Raw genomic sequence first — 18,971 nt, forward strand, 5'->3', positions numbered from 1 at the left:
AGAGACAGCAACAACAAAAATGGTTTTATCCATTGAAGAAATACGGGACATACAAAAATGAAGGTAAAAAGGATTTCTATATTGTCATATTTTTAAGACAATATGCCACTTGAATCTCAAAGAGAAGGGTAGTGTCTTAGCTTGTTCAGGCTGCTGTAGTAGAACACCATGGACCGGGTGGCTTATAAATTTCAAAAATTTATTTTTCACGGTTCTGGAGTCTGTGAAGTCCAAAATCAAGGCACCAGCAGGTTCAGTGTCTGGTGAGAGCCTGCCTCCTGGTTCATAAAGGGCTGTCTTCACGCTGTGTCCTCACATGGCAGAAAGGGCAAGGGAGCTCTCTAGGTGCTCTTTTATAAAGGCACTAATCCCATTCATGACAGCACCTCCCTCATGACCTAATCACCTACCAAAGACTCTACCTGCAAATACTGTCACCTTGGAGACTAGGTTGGTACATAAACATTCAGTCTGTAGCAGGTAGTTTCGTCAAGCTATATGGGAATGGAACATTTTTCCACAGACCACTGGAAGTACTAGTGTTCCTCAGAAAACATTTTGGGAAAGCCTGTTCAAACTAAATCTCTTCTACCGCATTAATACCTTGTACCTTTGTTTACTAAGAACAATGTATGCTTACTAATAATTATAATCTGTTCTTCTCATTAAGAAACTACTTATTGCTAACTCATTTTATCTTATGTCATTAGTCATTCTCTCTTTTGCTTAATCTTTCCACTTTTTCATTCTTTACATATAACCTCAATTTATGTTTCTGATATCATGATGGCAAGAAATAAATGCATAAGTGCTAGTCATTAGGAAGCCTTCAAAATAAAATAAAATGCCCCACTCTTGAAAAGACGATACAACTTACCCGTAAGGATGAGTGGATGAAATAGCTCTCATTTTATACCAATTTTCCACACTTTTTCAAAACTAGTTTGTTATTATTATTTAATAATTATAGCTGCCATTTTTTGAGTTCCTGTTATATGTCAAGCACTGTGGCAACCTTGTCATACCAGCTTTGTCATTTAATCCGCAGAAAAATCCTGAGAGGATGTTATTTTAATTTACAGATAAGATACAAGAATCAAGATAGGCTAGATTATGCTGTGGTAATAGACAGTCCCCGTATCTCAGGGGCTTATTCCTCACTTCGACTACATGTCCATGGCAGGTGCATGCCCCTCACGGGATGGTGGACTATGGGGGTCTGAGCCATTCTTGCTGGAATGACTTGGAGACCCAAACTGACAGAGCAGCCATCATCTAGAGAGTTGTCAGTCCCTGTGCCTGAGGAGAAGAGGACCCTGCAAGGTCTCAAACCAACAACCATATGTTCTGGCCCAGAAATAGCACACGTCGCTCACAACCCATTAGCCAGAACCAGTCACATACACAGCCCTGCCCAAACAAAGGAGGTCAAGAAGTACAGCTCTTCCAGGTCCCGGGAACAGGGACAAATGGAAACCCATGGCAAACAGCACTACCGCATGATGAAATTGAGGCTCAGAGAGGTAAAATACTCGCCTAAAATCACATACGCAGTAAGTGACAGAGCACATTCTGGATATATGATTTCAAAGTCCGTGCTCTTTCTGTTCCTACTCCTTTCTATATTGTATGCTGTCCTCTTCAATGAAGTTCATATGTACTTATCATAGCAGTTCCTTTGCTTCAATGCTGCAGTTCCATCTCCCTTAATCATCTGATATTCCAACAATGGATTTAATTAAACCCCCCACATTGGTAAGCCACAGGTCTTTTCCAAGTAATTAAATGTACTGGATATTTGGATATCTGTGCTATTCGAGGATAGCAATTATAAAAGAAAACATGACGGTAGATGAAAAGACTGTGGATTTGTCACATACTTGATACAAATCATCTCATGCATTTCCATATTGGCAAGAAAAAAATAATAAAAGTAAGAGCCAAAGTTAATGAAATCGATAACAGATATGGAAGAGTTGAGTAAAAATGCTAGATGTTAGTGCTTTCAAAATATAAAAAAATAAGGAAAGCTTTGGCAGTATGGGTCAAGAAAATTAGAAGGCACAGATAAGCCGCTTTCGAAGAAGGTGTCTTGCTTGTACTGACAGTAAAGATTTAAAAGATAATATTATGACAAAGATATGCTGATAATTTGAAAATTAATACTAAATGGGTAAATTCTAGAAAAAAGAAATTTATATTGGGGAAACAGAAAATATTAATATTAAGCTTATTCTTGACAAAGCATGCATGAGAAGGCAAAATTACTGGTGAATCTTAATTAGTTATAAAAATGCCAAAAATAGAAATAAGATAATGGCAAACTTAATCCAGCAATGGCTAAAACAGATAATACAGCAGGGCAAAGTTGTGCTTATACCAAACTTGCAATGTTGGTTTAACATTAGGAGATTCATAATGTAGTTCAACACATTAATAGGTAAAGGAGCAAGAAAAGGATGATTATCACAAAGATTCCAGAAAAAAAATGCATGCAATAAAATTCAACAACCAATCAAGATTAAACAACCACAAAAATAACTCTTAGCTAACTGGAAATAGAAAGATATTTCTTTAAAATGATAATGTGTACTTTACAAAAACTACAACAAACACCGTACGTAATAGTGAGACATTAAAAGCATTCCATTCAAACTCAGAAGAGGCAAAGATGATTCATATAATCACTTCTGTTCAACATCTTACTGAGTCTCCTAGGCATTGCAGTAAGCCAAAATACATACATACATTAATTAATACATGTGTAAAAGTCAAAGGGAACAAAACTGTGAGTATAATTGTCTTCATATAAAACTCAAGAGGATCTATGGAAAATTATAATAATAGTGATTAACCAGTTTATTGGATGCAAGACTAATATACACAAGATAATTGCACGAAATAGAAAATAATATTTTCATTGTGAGTATACCATTTACGAGAGCAAACAAATTGGTCCTGTGGAATATACCTCAAGTTGGCTCAGCTGGCAACTATTCCAACACTCATAAACACTCTTACATGTTTTCCTGTACTGTAGAGACCTGGAAAGCTAAAAACAAGAATGGAGACCTACGTTCGTATGTGTGTGTGTGTGTGTGTGTGTGTCTGTGTGTGTGTGTGTGTGTGTTTCCTAGACCCCCTTTTGTCTAGGGTCCCAAAGAAGATCTCTATGTATCAAGCCTATGCACCATAGTGAAACTTGGAGGTGGAACTGAGTAATGTGGGAGCCACAGGCAGGATCAGCTTTGTATGATGGGAGAGGTCTCTGGCTTTTACGGGCAGCCACAGCAGAGTGCCTAGAATTCAGTCTCTGTCATACATGTTGGTTAGCTCATAGGCAGCAGGGGTGTTTCAGCTATACCAGTCCCATGGTGTGAGGGGGCTTCCCCTGGCTGTGCGGCATCCAAGCCCACTTTTCTGGCCCTCACAGAATTTTTGTAAGCTGTGTGATGTGTTTTATTAAAGATGTCTTATTTTTATAAAATAGCTAGAATGAATATCTGGCATAAGGAAGTGGGAACTTTGATTAATAGAGTACTTGACACCAAAATTGGTTGCAAGCAAAGGGCCCTGAAGGAAGTGGGGGTCGGGGATAGGTCATCCAGTCTAGGTGGATCTGAAGATAGTAATGACCCAGTTGGTAATAGAGGATGAATCATTAGTGTTCCATGGCACACAATGGAGAAAGAGTTGCAGTTGCGTTACCGGACAGAACTTGGGTCCAGTCACCTGCTGCACAGCAAAACCAATCTACTGACACTGGGTTGTTGGTGAAGGAAAGTACAGTGTTTATTTTCTGGGTGCCAAGCAAGGAGAACTGGCTGCTTGTGTTCAGAAGACTCTAACTCCCTGCTGACTTTCAGGGAAGGGTTTTAAAGGCAACATCTGGGGTGAGGGCTGCAGGGTGCATGACTTTCCTCTGATTGGTTGGTGGTGAAGAAACAGGGTGCTGTTTCAGGGATCTTAATCATCAGCATTCTGGTTCTAACCAGTCTGGGGTCTGTGTGCTTGTGGTCAGCATGGAGTCACCGTCCTCCACCTGGGCAGGGGATCTTAGTTTCTGCATAGCAGCTCAAAGATATGTATCAAGTTGTTATCTCTTGAGGAGAAACTAGGACTCTGCTTTATCACTGCACTATTGTTTCTTGACTGCCTTTCTTTCTTTTTTTTTTTTTAACATCTTTATTGGAGTATAATTGCTTTACAATGGTGTGTTAGTTTCTGCTTTCTAACAAAGCGAATCTGTTATACATATACATATGTCCCCATATCTCTTCCCTCTTGCGTCTCCCTCCCTCCCACCCTCCCTATCCCACCCCTTCCCTCCCTCCCACCCTCCCTATCCCACCCCTCTCGGTGGTCACCAGGCACCGAGCTGATCTCCCTGTGCTATTCGGCTGCTTCCCACTAGCTCTCTGTTTTATCTTTGGTAGTGTATATATGTCCGTGCCACTCTCTTACTTCGTCCCAGCTTACCCTTCCCCCTCCCCGTATCCTCAAGTCCATTCTCTAGTAGGTCTGTGTCTTTATTCCCGTCTTGTCCCTAGGTTCTTCATGACCATTTCTTTTTAGATTCCCTATATATGTGTTAGCATACGGTATTTGTTTTTCTCTTTCTGACTTAACTTCACTCTGTATGACAGACTCTGTGTCCATCCACCTCTCTACAAATAACTCAATTTCGTTTCTTTGACTGCTTTTCCCTTGTTTCTGCATTTCCTCACTTCCCTAATTAGTAACTGCTTGAGTCTGTTCTTTGGAACTCAGGGAAGGCCTAGGAGGCCAAAGCCTTTTTCTATAGACAAGAAACAGGGAACACAGCGGGGCTTTTGTACCCAGGAGGGCCCTGAAGGGTTCTGTTCAGTGTCAGTCCCCCCTTTTCTTTGATACTCCTCAATCCTGAGGGGATCATGAGTGGGACAAGAGAGGGAATAAAGTTTTGGATAGAGAAGTTAATCATCAGCCTGGCAAGGGAACTCGGTTTTAGGGGGACTCGGTTTCAAGAGTTACCACCTGTGGTCACTTGAATTGAAATGCCTTTGAAGTCAATGTGTTGGTGGACCAGGCAGCTGCTGTTTGGGACCCAGAGGACACTCCTTTCCCCCACAGCATTGAGAAACACATTAGTGTGGAGGGCATCTTCATCTGTGAAGTGTTCTGAAGTGGCTGACTTGTGTAGGCCACAGATGAGATGGGAGATTCTGCCATTGACATGGTCACCCTCATTTGAGTGGAGATGTTGGGGTTCTGGTGTTGCAGGCCCAGTAGGAGCACTTAATCTCCTGCCTCAAGGTGAGTGCTGTTTACCTAATAAACAGCAAGGATGGAAGGGTAGTCACATTGGTTTGACCTGTAGCAACCTCTGAAGGTGGCTAATTGATCAACAGATCCCTTGGATCTTGAAATATCTGACATACTCCAAAGTTGCATTTGATCAGTGTAAAAATAAATAAAATATAAATAAATATTTGTAATAACATATAAGAACATAAAAATAAAGAAATCAAGCTCTAGGTCTGGTGACTTGACCTATCTTGATGGCAAATGGTAGTCCCTTACTCAATTCCCACACTTGAGCCAGAACACCATGAATGAGTGGACTACTGAGGAAGGACCCTATGGTGAAGTCGCAAGTTACTGCAGTAAATCTTCTTCCCAGGCTTAGCCAAAGGGACCGTCAGCCATTTACCACAGTTACTGTGCATTTGCTTTAAGGACACTTGCTCTAAGCCAGAGCTCAGCAAACTCCCTGGAAAGGGCCAGGTGACAAATATTTGAGGCTTTGTGGGCCAGTTTGTCTCTTTCGTAACTACTCAGCTCTGCTGTTGTAGAGCGGAAGGCTCCAGAGACAAGTATGGCTGTGTTCCAATAAAACTTTGCATGTGGACATTGGCGTGTGGATTTCAAATAATTTTCACGTGTCAAGAAATATTATTTTTGTAACCATTTAAATATGTAACAACCATTCTTAGCTTGCAGGCCCTAGAAAAACAGGCCACAGGCCAGGTTTGGCCCATGGGCTGTAGTCTGCCAATCTCTAATTTAAGCTAATGGAATCACTAGGTCCCTAAAACAACAGAGTGGAAAGCCAGCAAAATGAGGTGGCATCCATTCCTAGGGTCTCTGGCAAGCGTAAACCAAAAGCTGATACTTTAATACAGTAGCTTTCAACTGTGGTAGCACACTGCAGTCACGTGGAGAATTTAGAAAATGTGGGTGCCTGGGTCTCAACCCAATTCTGCTTTAATTATTGTGGGTATAGCTTGGAGCTGGTGGCATTCTCAAACTCCCCAAGGGGCTCTACTGTGTAAACGAGGTGGAGAACTACAACCCATACTGTGGGATATTACTCAGCAATAAAAAAGGCAGGAACATAAACGGATTTCAAAAACATGATGCTGACTTTAAAAAGCCAGACACAAAGGTGTGCAGTATGTATGATTCCGTTTACAAGAAATTCTGCAGCAGGCAAAACGAATATATAGGGACTGTGAGCAGATCAAGGTTTATATGGAGCTGGGAGATGGAAAGATTAACTGGGAACCATTTGGAGTGTGGTATATGCTTTATATCTTGATTGAGGTGGTGGTTAGCTCTAATCCCTGATTTTTACATGTAAGTAATTTGAGATCAGGAGAAGTCGGGTGAATTGTCCAAAGTGATGTAGCTTAATAATCAGAGAGAAGACAGGTGGATCTGATTATCAGTAATTGTTTCTATTATGCTAGGTAATGAGTCAGTAGCAATAGTGCTTCCCCCCCAAGCCCGTGGCAAAACCCTGACCCAGCCTTTTATACAAGTAGAGCAGGGACATGAAAGTACACCTCTTGTGCATTCCAAACACCTACTCATAAGCACAGTTGACATTCTCACGTGTTCTTTATGTTGACTTCTTTACGTTTGTATTTACATATCCAAACAAAAACTTTTCTTAATATTTCCTTTTGAGTAATCACACTCTAATGTACAGGTTTAAAAATTATGGTAACAATGCGTAACATAAAATTTACCATCATAACCATTTTTAAGTGTACAGTTCAGTACTGTTAAGTTGATTCACATTGTTGTGAAACCAATCTTCAGAACTTTTTCGTCTTTCAATTCTGAAACTCTACACATTAAACAGCAATTCCCCTTTGCCCCTTCCCCCCGGTCCCTGGTAACCCCATTCTACTGTCTGCTTCTATGAATCTGACTACTTTAGATACCTTTTCTTTTTAAACCCATGGACTCTGTTTACTATAGTTTTCCCAACTTTTTTTTAAAAAAGTATTTATTTATTTATTATTTTGGCTGTGCCGGCTGTTTGTTGCAGCATGCGGGATCTCTAGTTTCGGCATGCAGACTTCTTAGTTGCAGCATGTGGACTCAGTTGTGGCATGCAGGCTTCTTAGCTGTGGCATGCGGACTCTCAGTTGCAGCATGCTTGCAGGATCTAGTTCCCCGACCAGGGATTGAACATGGGCGCCCTGCAATGGGAGCATGGAGTCTTACCCACGGGAACACCAGGGAAGTCCCTAGAAAGCTTATGCAAGTGGAATCATACAGTATTTGTCTTCTCGTGACTGGCTTATTTCATTTAGCGTAATGTTCTCAAGGTTCATCCATGCTGTAGCATATGACAGAATTTCCTTCCTTTAAAAGGCTGAATGATATTCCATTGTATATATATATATATATACATACCACAATTTGTTCATCCATTTATCCATTGATGGGCATTTTAATTGTTTCTACTTCTTGGCTGTTGTGAATAGTGCTGCTATGAACATAGATGTGCAAGTACCTCCTCAAGATTCTACTTTCAGTTCTTTTGGATATATACCCAGAAGTGGGATTGTTGGGTCATATGGGAGTTGTATTTTTCATTTTTTTTGGAATCTCCATACACACTCATAAAGAATGAATGGGTCAAAGAAGAAGTCACAAAGGAAATTAGAAACTGCTTTGAGACAAATTAAAATGAAAGTCCATCATACCAAAACTTATGGGATGCAGCAAAGGTGTGCTAAGAAGGAAGTTTATAGCTTTAAATGTGTACATTGAAAAGACAAAAGATCTCAAATCAACAACGTAACTTTACACCTCAAGAAATTAGAAACAGAAGAATAAACTAAAGCCAAAACTAGCAGAAGGAAGGAGATATATAAGAGCAGAGATAAATGAAATAGAGAAGAAATACAACAACAATAGAAGAAAAGTCAATGAAACTAAGAGTTGGCTTTTTGTTAAAGCTACACAAAATTGACAAACGCCTTAGTTAGACTCACTAAGAAAAAAAAAATAGAAGACACTCAAATAATTAAAATCAGAAATGAAAGAGGGACATTACAACTGATACTACAGAAATTAAAAGGATTATTAGCGAATACTGTGAATAATTGTATGCCAATAAATTGGAAAACCTAGAAGAAATGGATAAAGTCCCCCAAACAGACAATCTAGCAAGACTGAATCGTAAAGAAATACATAATATGAACAGATCGATTAATGAGGAAGGAGATGTAATCAGTTCTCAAATATCTCCCAGCAAAGTAAATCCCAGGACCACATGGCTTCACTGGATTATTCTATCAAGTACTTGACAAGGCGATGTCTGAGATTGCTTGTGTCTGAATCACCTTGATGAGGGAGGTCTCTAGCCCTGTTTAGGCACCCGACATAGTTGGTCAGCCGGAGGACTGCGGTAGCTGTTAGCTGGCCCCCTTCTACGCTTTCCCCTTGGCAACGTTATTTCTGAAGGAATGTGGGTTCTTGCAAATGACTCTGACTCTTCCTATACACCATACATAGACCACATGCCCTTACTGCTCCCTTTAAAATGTCAATTTTTCCCTTTCATTGCTGGATTTTCCTGAAAACGAGTTGGTTGCCTGGCATTCTCCAAAGGTCACCAATAAGGTTCCTCTTTGTTGTTGCTATTGTTGATGAGTATCATTATGAACTCCTGGCTTTTGAACATGTTGGTGGGCTTCAAACCATTGTTATGTGGTGTTGAGCAGAGGAGTGAAATGATTTGACTTGCGCTCTGCTGCTGGGTTGAAAGCAGACAGGTAAGGGAGCCAGGATGAAAGCAGAGGGGCCAGCTGGACAGCAGTACAGTCCAGGAGATAGATGTTGGTATCTTGGCCAGGGTGGTGGTAATGGAGGTGGTGAGAAGTGGCTGGCTTCTGGACATACTTTGAGAGAGGGGCCGAGAGAATTTCCTGACCAGTTGGATGTGGAGTGTGGGAGAAAGAGAGCACGCCAGGCCCCCTCCGAGGTTTGGGGGCCGAGCAAGTGGCATTTGTGGGTCCAATGCCCTATCTGTGTTTACTTTCACTTCCAGTGCCACACAGGGAAAGTCCCAAGGTTGTGAGTAGCAGGACTGCCCTGACAGCGGGCCACACAGGGAAAGCAACGGCTCCTCAGAGGAGTTCATCTGAGGCCTGGTCGTAATCACTCCATCGTGGAGTGATCAGCCCTGGACGGATCTTTACTCGTAAGCGTGCCCTGAGACAACATGGAATAGTTAATGTACAAAAGGCACAGCCCACAAACCTGGAGAGCCTTAAGTATTACAACCCAAAGGAAGCTGGTTTCTAACAGTGTAATTACCATAATCCTCCCTCCCCACAAGCCACTGGTATGATTATCTGCTGGTTCCCTGTTTCAGTGGAATGTGTTAAAAATAAAATACCCTTAGTGAATCCACCTATGGGGAAGAGAATTGACACGATCTTATTTCTGCAGGTGCCGAAAAACTTCCAAATCTTTTCCCATGGTGAATTAGATATGTTGGAGGGGAGAATTTGTGGGCGGAGGGGTGAACAACAACACAACTCCTAGGAGTGAATAAAAGGTGAGGTATAACCAGGACACTTTCTAAGCGTGCCTGTGGCTTCAGTATCCAATACAGTAGATGTCAGAGCAAAGAAAATGAACAAGAGCCAAAGAGAGGCCTTACAGAATGATGAAAGGATCAGGACACCAGGGAGACATAAAGATCCTAAATGTGTATGCACCAAACAACAGAGCCTCAAAGTACATGAATCAAAAACTGGTGGAGCTGAAAGGAGAAAGAGCCAGATCTATAATTATAGTGGGGGCCTTCCACACCCACCTCCCTCTTAGCAAGTGACAGAATTACCAGAGAGAAAATCAGCAAGGATATAGGAGACCTGAATAACACAGGAAACTAACGAGATCTTCATGACATAAATAGAACAGTCCGCCCACCAACAGCAGAGTACAGGTTTTTCCCCGAGGGTCTCTGTAACATTCACCAAGTTAGACCATCTCCTCGACCATCAGACAAGCCTCAGTAAATTCAAAAAGAACTGAGGGACTTCCCTGGTGGTGCAGTGGTTAAGAATCCGCCTGTCAGTGCAGGGGACACAGGTTCGAGCCCTGGTCAGGAAGATCCCACATGCCGCGGAGCAGCTAAGCCCGTGCGCCTCAACTACTGAGCCTGCGCTCTAGAGCCCTCGAGCCACAACTACTGAGCCCGCGTGCCACAACTACTGAAGCCCACATGCCTAGAGCCCAAACTCCACAACAAGAGAAGCCGCCGCGACGAGAAGCCCGTGCACCACAGCGAAGAGTAGCCCCCTCTAGCCGCAAGTAGAGAAAGCCCGTGTGCAGCAACGAAGACGCAACGCAGACATAAATAAAGAAATTAAATTATTAAAAAAAAAAAAAGAAGAATTGAAATGTCCCAGAGTGTGTTCCCTGGCCACGATGGAATCAAATTAGAAACCAGTAATAGAAAGCAAAAAGAAGAATCCCTAAACACTTGGAAATGGTGGCTGACACATCATTCCAGGTTATCATTCACACCCTTGTTATAGAAGAGCTGAAGTGAGGAAGAGTTGCCTGCTGAGCTGAAAGGCATTTCAGGCTGGCCCAAAAGAGAGCTCACCCTGGCTCTTTCAAACAGAGTATTGTTCAGGGCAAGGCTGGAGGGAGGGAGACAGTTCAGGAGGCTGTGACATCAGTGCCACCTGACATTAAAGCTCCTAGTGCACCGGCAAAGGAAGTCCAGCTAGCTTGCTGGTTGTTAGTGGAATCGGTGTGGTGGCTGATTGGATTTGGGAAGCACGAGAGAGGTATTGGTGTGGTTATTGGAAGGTCCTGAGAGAAGGCAAGATTCGGGTGCCTTCCTGGTACATATATGACTGGTGTCCAGTCTAACCCATGGACGCATACACCTCGGTTCCTTATCAGTCCTGCTCCACTGTGTTAAAAGTTTCAACGCAGTTGTCCTCTCCTCCCTCCTCCTTCTCCTCCCTCTTTCTCCTCCTTGTCCTCCTCTTCCTCATCCTGCTCCTCCTCGATTCTTCCCCTGATAGTGCCATCTGTCGGATAAGGCTGTCCTCTCTGCACAGGCAGAAGAGTGTCCTTTCTGAGGTTTGTGGGATTGGTCCCTTAGGCCAGGTTGGCACTGTGCCTGCCCTACCATCCTGTTAGCCTAAGACATGGTATGTGGTAAGTGCACCACAGATGTGTCTTCAAACCTGTATTTTTGTTCCTCTTTTCAGAATACAGTGATGGTGGTAGACCACCTCAAGGAAGAAAGAAAGGTTGTAGTTCTTTCCCAGGTAATTCTGGCAAGAGGAGCCCTCATTATGAACACGGTGGGGGTGAGCCTCAGCCCTCACACCTGCAGGAGGATGATGGAAACGTGGTGAAGAGGGATGTCCAGGAGGACCCCGAAGTAAGACAGTAAGTGACCAGGCAGCAGGGTTTGTACACAGCAGCCCCTGGGACTATGCACCTCTCTCACTCTCCGTGGACTTGTTTTTCTTCTGTCACTGCAAAACTGAAGCATGCTAGAAGTGAAATAATGGTTGAGCAATCCTAATTGTAGTGCTGGTGTCAAAGAGACGAGGGTGTACAGAAGACTTTCTTAGCACGTATGGCCACTCACCCTCCTTCTCTCCACATCCCCCCTGCAGCTCTCCCTGTACCATCCGAGGCAACGAGAGGAGTGTGAGATGGCACAGTGAAGGCCACATGCATATGACTGTGTGGGGAAACAGAAAACCTCTGGAGAGAGAAATGCAGGAGAACACACAAGATGGAACCCCAGGGAGCTGGTTCAGGGTCACCGTGAGTATCCTTAAAAATGTATGGAATGTGCAAGAGAGAAAAGTCAGGGGGGGTTGTGTTGGTCTCATGTAGAGATGCTGGTTTATTTCACTGGGGACAGTTTGTAATCTGTCCTTTTTATGACCAGGAGTTAACAATCTTGTTCATCTAAGGGCAGATTCAGAGAAGCAGTGTAAAGGGAACAGGCTGACTGTGAGGAGAACGGAGGAGCCTGTCTCAGAGCAAAGATGGAAACTACTGCCAAGGATATGGAGCAACTCCACATTGGAGGTCTCAGTTTGGCAAGCTGAGTGTGGGAGATGGAGGGTCGAGCCTCTGGAGACCTTGTCTGAGGGGCAAGCAGTGTCTGCACTGGGTAGGATCTCCTGGAAATTTATAAAAGGAAGATCATCTCTGACACCTTGATTATTTGGAAGAGAGTTTGACTGGAGAGAAAGAGTATTTAGGAAATCCATATTACACACACCCATAAGAAATCATGCCAGTGGTCCCTTCTTTAGAAACCCTGTCAAGCTCAGTAGAAGGCCGGAAAAGAACAGGAAAAGGTTCGTCCTCCAGCCTAAATTCCCTGTTGTCTGTCCTCTCTCCCATCCCTTCTTTTCATCCTAGATTCCTTATGGGGTAAAGTATGACAGGACATGGCTAATGAACTCAATCCAGCGCCATTGCAGTGTCCCCTTCACTCCAGTGGACGTAAGAGAGGATGCCGAAGCCAGACGCGTGGGCACAGGGAAGGGGGAGAGAGAGACCTGGTTCAGCAGGGTCTGTTGGCTTCTGATACTATTGCTGTTGCATTCAATCCCTGTAGTTCCACTTTATGCACAATGGGGCTGAGTTCTTTGTCCAAGAAGCTAGCACTGCCTCTGCATTGATGGATGTCAGCAACAAGATTTGTGACGAGGAGAGCCGAAAGGTGTGTGTCGCGGGCATTACCTGTACCTCATCCTGAGGAAGGAGTACAGGCCAGGGGCTGGTTGTCTTCTTTGGAACTAGAGTTCCTGGTGCTTACCCCACCTCTTCTTCCTGCAGATACCTGTGTTTGTCAGCCCCTCTGCTGCTCCCTACTCTGTGCGGGATAAGTTGAAGCCAGAAGAAATGGAGCAGCTAAAGGTAATGCAGACTCAAGGCATGTTGTGTGCCAGCGCTCAGACCCACCTCTCCTTCCTCCAGGCCCCTGTCCCCCTCGCCCCGGTTTCCCTGCCACCACCACAGCCTCTGAGCGGCTCTCTCCATCTCTCTCTCCGCAGCTGACCTTGAGCAAACGATTTGATGTCTCCCAGCAAGCTCTTGACCTCCGGAGGCTCCGCGTTGACCCAGGTACGCCTGACAGCAGTAATTCTAGGGCGGGCGACGGCAGAGGGGTCTTCCTAGAGGGAGACTTAGGGATGGTAACGTGGGGCGGGGCTGGTGCTGGCCCCAGGCCCCACTCAGCCATCTGATTCCCTCCCATCTCCTTCCTGAAGGCTTGTTGGGCCATGATATTGATATAATTCTGAATCAAAGAAGCTGCATGGCTGCCACCCTGCAGATCATCAAAAAGAATTTCCCTGAGGTGAGGCTGTAGGCACAGTGCTGGTATTAGGGTAGGGGGTGGAAGAGATGGGGTGGAGGGCAGATTTGTCTCCAAGGTCCTAGATAGTAACCTTCACTCTACCTCTTCTTGCCCCAAAGCTGTTGTCCTTGAACTTGAGCAGCAGCAAACTGTACCAGCTGGATGGCCTGTCTGACATTATACAGATGGCCCCCACGGTCAAGATCCTGAACCTCTCCAAAAATAAGGTGAGAAGAGGGAGCCAGATCAAAGTTGGGTTGAGAGTGGGGGGGGGCGTGTTAGTGGCCATCAGAGTGATGACAGGAGGCAGGTGAAGGTACCTGTGGGGGAGGGAGGGGGCTGGGGGTGCAGAGAGCCGGATGTCCCTCTTTCCCTGGGATTCCTTTTCCCACTTCCGCCCCATATTTCTCAGCTGAAGTCTGTGTGGGAGTTGAGCAAGATTAAAGGGCTGAAGCTTGAAGAGCTGTGGCTGCAAGGGAACCCATTGTGTGGCACCTTCCCAGACCAGTCCACCTATGTAAGGTCAGTGTGAACACCCTGTCACCCTTCCTGGTGACCTTCACCCGTGGGAGCCTAGACTATCTGTGACAGTGCCCCTTTGCCAAAGGTGGCAGCCCTGGTCTTCTGGGAGGATCACAGGCCCCACCTTCTGCTCTCTCTGTGCCTATCACCGGTGAGGAGTTTCCTTCCCCTGACCTGCTCACCTCTGCAGGGGCTCTGGGGTCTGTTTCCAGCTCTCTGCGCCCAGCTATATTCCGCCAAGGCCTCCCAAGAGTGTGCCGCAGGAAGCAGGGCTTCTCCTCCTCACCAGGACCAGGAGCGACCAGCCTTGATCCAGATGCTGGCGCCCTGGACTGAGAAGGGTCCTCCAGTCCAGGCCCTCTTGCTGAGAGAAGCCTTCCTTCTTCGTGCTGAGATGGCGTTTGCCTCCCCCGTTCTGAGAGGGGCCCTCTTCCCCTTCCTCCAAAGGGGACCCCCCCTCGTCTCCCAGGTTGACATGGGGGCTTTCGTGCGCCATGCTGAGGGCTGAGGCCGTGGGTGGCTGCTGTCATGACATCCATTCTGCTGGCCCAATGCCAGGAGCTGGAGCCTCCTTGGGATAAAGCAGGGCTCCTTGAGTCAAGGGGCCAGACGTGGGCCCCCGCCAGTGATCAGAGGGCTTCCTGAGGCAGGAGTGGAAGGCAGAGGGCAGAGGTGGTAGAGGAGACAGAAGGACAGGGCTCTCAGGGGCACTTCCCATCCCTCCCTGCACACGTCACATCATCCCATCTGGTCCTTCACAGGAGCCCTGGGCAGCCTGAGACAGGTACGATTCCTCAGATAAAGAACGAACTCAGACAGGTGCAGGGGTCATCAGGAGAGAAGACGGTGATCATAAGACTGGGCCACGGATCCTCAGCCCCATACTGAGCTGGGACCTGACCCTTTCCTCATTCTGGGGGAGGTGTGCCCCCATGGCGGCCCTGTTTCCCATGCCCAAGTCTGGCTGAACTCACACAGGTGACAAAGTTTCAACCAGCATCCAGTGGGGCCCCAGCCCAACATGTGCATATTTTCCATTCCTACCTGGTGTATCTGGGCGATTCTGGGGCAGGTGAAGAGCCGCAGTAGGGGCGCCGTTTCCCCTTTCTTCTCTCTTCTTCCCTGACCCTGACCACAGGAGAGCTTCTTTCCCTTCCCCTTGTTTTCTCTCTCTCCCTCGTCTCTGTGCCCCTATGTCTCTCTCATCTCTCCCCTCCTACCTTCACTCCCTTTCTGCCTTCATCCCCTCCATCTCCCTCCCTGAGCCCCACCTCACTCACCTCCCTGGCCCAGCATCCTGGGCCATCCCTGGGGGGTGTCCGGGTCTTGCCAGAGTGCTGGACCCCCAGTGAGGTAGCAGAGCCCCGGGCTCCCACCCCATTCCCTCTTCTCCCTACAGCCTTCAGTGGGGCCCTGGAGGAAGGAAGGGAGGAGAAGGAAGCCCTGCAGTATGGGTTTGAAATGCTGCTCCCTGTGGCACTGGAGAAGGGAGTGCGAGTAGTCTGGGTGGGAGCTACCCAGGCGAAGGAGAGGAAGGGAGGGAGGGAAGGAATGTTAAAGTGAAGGTATTGAGAGAGATGAGGACACAGTGCCTTTCAGACAGTAAGATGACAGATGCTCAGTGCTCAACAGGGAAGTGGACCGAAAACCCTTAAAATCAGAAGCAGAGGTGGGCAAAGGGCGCTGCTGGATGGGCCAGAACACACTGATCTCTGTTTATGGTATTACTGTTTTAACTCAAAGGAAGCATTGCAACCTTGAACTATCAACCATCTCTTCTCTATTTTTGGTTTTGGACAGGGCCATCAGAGAATGTTTCCCGAAGTTGTTACGCCTGGTAAGTGCCTACGTAAATCATTGTCTCTTACGAATGTCGGTGGCCTCTGCACCTGCCCTCAAGCCCTTTGGGTCTTGCCTAGATCACATATTAGCATCAGAACCTTAACCATTTTGGGGGGCATGGACTCCTGAAAATGACATGGATAGACTTGCTGGAAAAATACCCATAAATACACACACGCACACACACAAGTTGAATATAACACTAGAGACTTCCAGGACCTCATGATGAAGACATCCAGTGTAAGCTTTCCCATGGAATTTCCAGGGCCCTTTCACACCTGACCTCTGACCCTCACCCTCCTGGGCCCATCCTTTTCCCGGATCATCCAGGGCCACTCCCCTGGTCTCCACTCCTGACTTCCTCTTCCCTTCTCCAGGATGGCCAGGAGTTACAGTCACCAGTTACCGTTGATGTTGACACTCCCTACGAAGTAAAGCCCTGCAAGGTGAGGAAGAGGATCAAACAACATTTGGGGTGTTGCAGGGAGGCTTTATCCACTGCATAGTCTCAAATGCCATTTGATTCCAGGGCAGCTACTTTGGATCTGATAAGCTGAAGAGACAAGTCCTGCAATTCCTGCAGCAGTAAGTACCTCTGGGAAGCTGAGCAAGGGGGGAGGGTGAGGACAGGTGAGGCCACCTAAGCACAGGTCTGCTCAGGGGAGTTTCCAAGTCTCATGTGAGGTCCAGACCACAGAGATAGACTGTCCTCATTGCTCCCCCTCAGGTTCTACTTGATCCATGACTATGGAGACCGACGGTGTCTCGTGGCTCTTTATCACAAGGAGGCCTGCTTCTCCCTGACCATTCCCTTCCACCCCGAGGACCCAGCCCCGTGAGTATCACAGCACAGGCTCTGCTCCTGGGCCGTGTGGCTCCCCAGGAGACACAGGCCAGCTCCTGCAGACACCCACCACCCACTGTTGCTCTTTGTCTCCTAGAAGCAGCTTGTGCGAGTACTTCAAGGACAGCCGGAATATGAAGAAGCTCACGGACCCCCGTGAGTGTGTGATGGGAAGACTGGGTGGGAAAGGGCGGTGAAGGGGTCAATCATAGGGCCCAGGCCGTGGCAGCCCCTGACCGTCGCTCGCTTCCCCTCCCCTCACAGACCTGCGGGTCCAGCTGCTGAAGCACACAAATCATGTCATTGTGCACACCCTCTGTGTGTTGCCCAAGACTCAGCATGACTTAAGCTCCTTCTTGGTGGACACGTGGTTCCAGATGGTGAGCGCCTGCTTCCTCCCTCGGGCGGGCCCAGGAAGCCGCAGGTGGGTAGGAGGTGCAGGTGGTGACTGGGCACCTTGGCTCTTCCCTTTCAGGAAAGGATGCTCTGCTTCTCTGTCAACGGGGTGTTCAAGGAAGGTGAGTGTGTGTAGAGTCCCCTCCCCAGATTCCCCACTGCTGCCTCCCCCTGGCCAGGCTCATTCCCAGAACCACCCAGCTTCCCTGACCCCTTCCGTCCCCTTCTCTTCCCTTCCCCTTCTCTTCCCTTCTCTTCCCTTCCGTTCCCTTCCCTGCCTTTTCCCTCCTTTCCCCTTCCCTTCCCTTCCACTCCCCTCCCTTACCCCTCTCTTCACTTCCCTTCCCTTCCTTGCCCTTCCCTTCCCTTACCTGCCTTTCCCCTCCTTTCCTCTCCCCTCCCTTTCCTCCCGTTTCCTTCCCTTCCCCTCCCTCCCCTTCCCTTCCCATCCCTTCATTTCCCTCCCCTCCCCTCCCCTCCCCTCCCTCACTGTGTTCTCCATCCCTCAGGCTTCCCACAGACAATCCAGGTCTGAGCTGTGTCCATGCCTGTCTGCCCTGCACACCCTGGGCGTTGGGGACACAGGCTGCGGAGTTTGGTGGCTCTCATCCCAGATACTCACTCTGAGAACTTGGGCCGTTACTTAACCTCTCAGTTTCCTCATTTGCAAAATGGGGTAGTAGTATCCACCTCTTGGGCGGCTGTGAAAAACGCATCCCGTGAACCTGTGTAGTGGTTGTCAGGGGCCCTGTCACTGGGCGCAGACTGCTCCTATAGTTGCCCTCCCGATTCCCGACACCCTGCCCCCGTGAACAACTGCCCTCTCAGCATGAGTGTCCAGTCACAGCCTGACTGGGGACCGCCGGTTGAGCGTGTACAGCACGTGTGGCTCTAAGGGGTACTGTTGTTTGTTTGCTGTTGAAGTGGAAGGAAGTTCTCAGGGCTGTGTGCGTGCCTTCACCCGGACCTTCATCGCTACCCCTGCCAGGTACTCCAGGTGAGAGCCCTGTTGTGGGCGGGAATGCCCATCCCCGCCTGGGCTCAGGGGCTTGGGAATGTGGTGGCGCAGACCTTAGGTTTACTCAGTATTGTGGAAAGCCAGCGGGAAGATCCCAGGAGCAGTCTAGCCTAGTGGTTAAGAAGAGCATGGGCTCTGGAATCGGCCTATGCCTTCTCTCCTTGACCCAACACTCACTCACTGTGTGACCTTGGTCAAGTCACATGACCTCTCTGTGACTCAGTGTCTTCTTCCGAGAATGGGGATCAGAGCGTCCACCCCTTGGGCTGTGGTAAAGGGTAAATGCGAAATTGCCCGTGGGTTGGGGATAAACCTATAAATCGAGTGAAGGTGGTAGACAGTCTCTCCAAAGGTGGGCTCTGTGGGGAGGGCCAGAGGTACCAGTCAAGGAACCTGGGAGACAGACACAGGAGGGGCGTGGAAGGAATCTGGTTGCTGAGTGCCAGTGGGAGCAGAGTCAATATTGGGGGTGTGGGTGTCCATCCAGGCGTAGTCTGAGGGCCCATTTTTCCTTCAGTCTGTGCATCGTGAATGACGAGCTGTTTGTGAGGGACGCCAGCCCCAGTGAGACCCAGAGTGTGTTCTCCATCCCAGTGCCTACGCCCACCTCCAGCTCCATGCACACCCTCTCCCAGGAGCAGCAGGACATCATGCAGGCGTCCTCCACCCCACCTGAGGTGAACCTCTAGTGGTCTCAGAAGTGA

At 47.3% G+C, this 18,971-nt stretch overlaps 1 pseudogene; it reads left to right on the forward strand.

Moving 5' to 3' along the window:
- Positions 1-11,554: 11,554 nt before the first annotated feature.
- Positions 11,555-18,971, forward strand: LOC132356850 (nuclear RNA export factor 2-like; annotated as a pseudogene).

Source organism: Balaenoptera ricei, chromosome X (assembly GCF_028023285.1).
Source record: "Balaenoptera ricei isolate mBalRic1 chromosome X, mBalRic1.hap2, whole genome shotgun sequence".
NCBI lineage: Eukaryota > Metazoa > Chordata > Mammalia > Artiodactyla > Balaenopteridae > Balaenoptera > Balaenoptera ricei.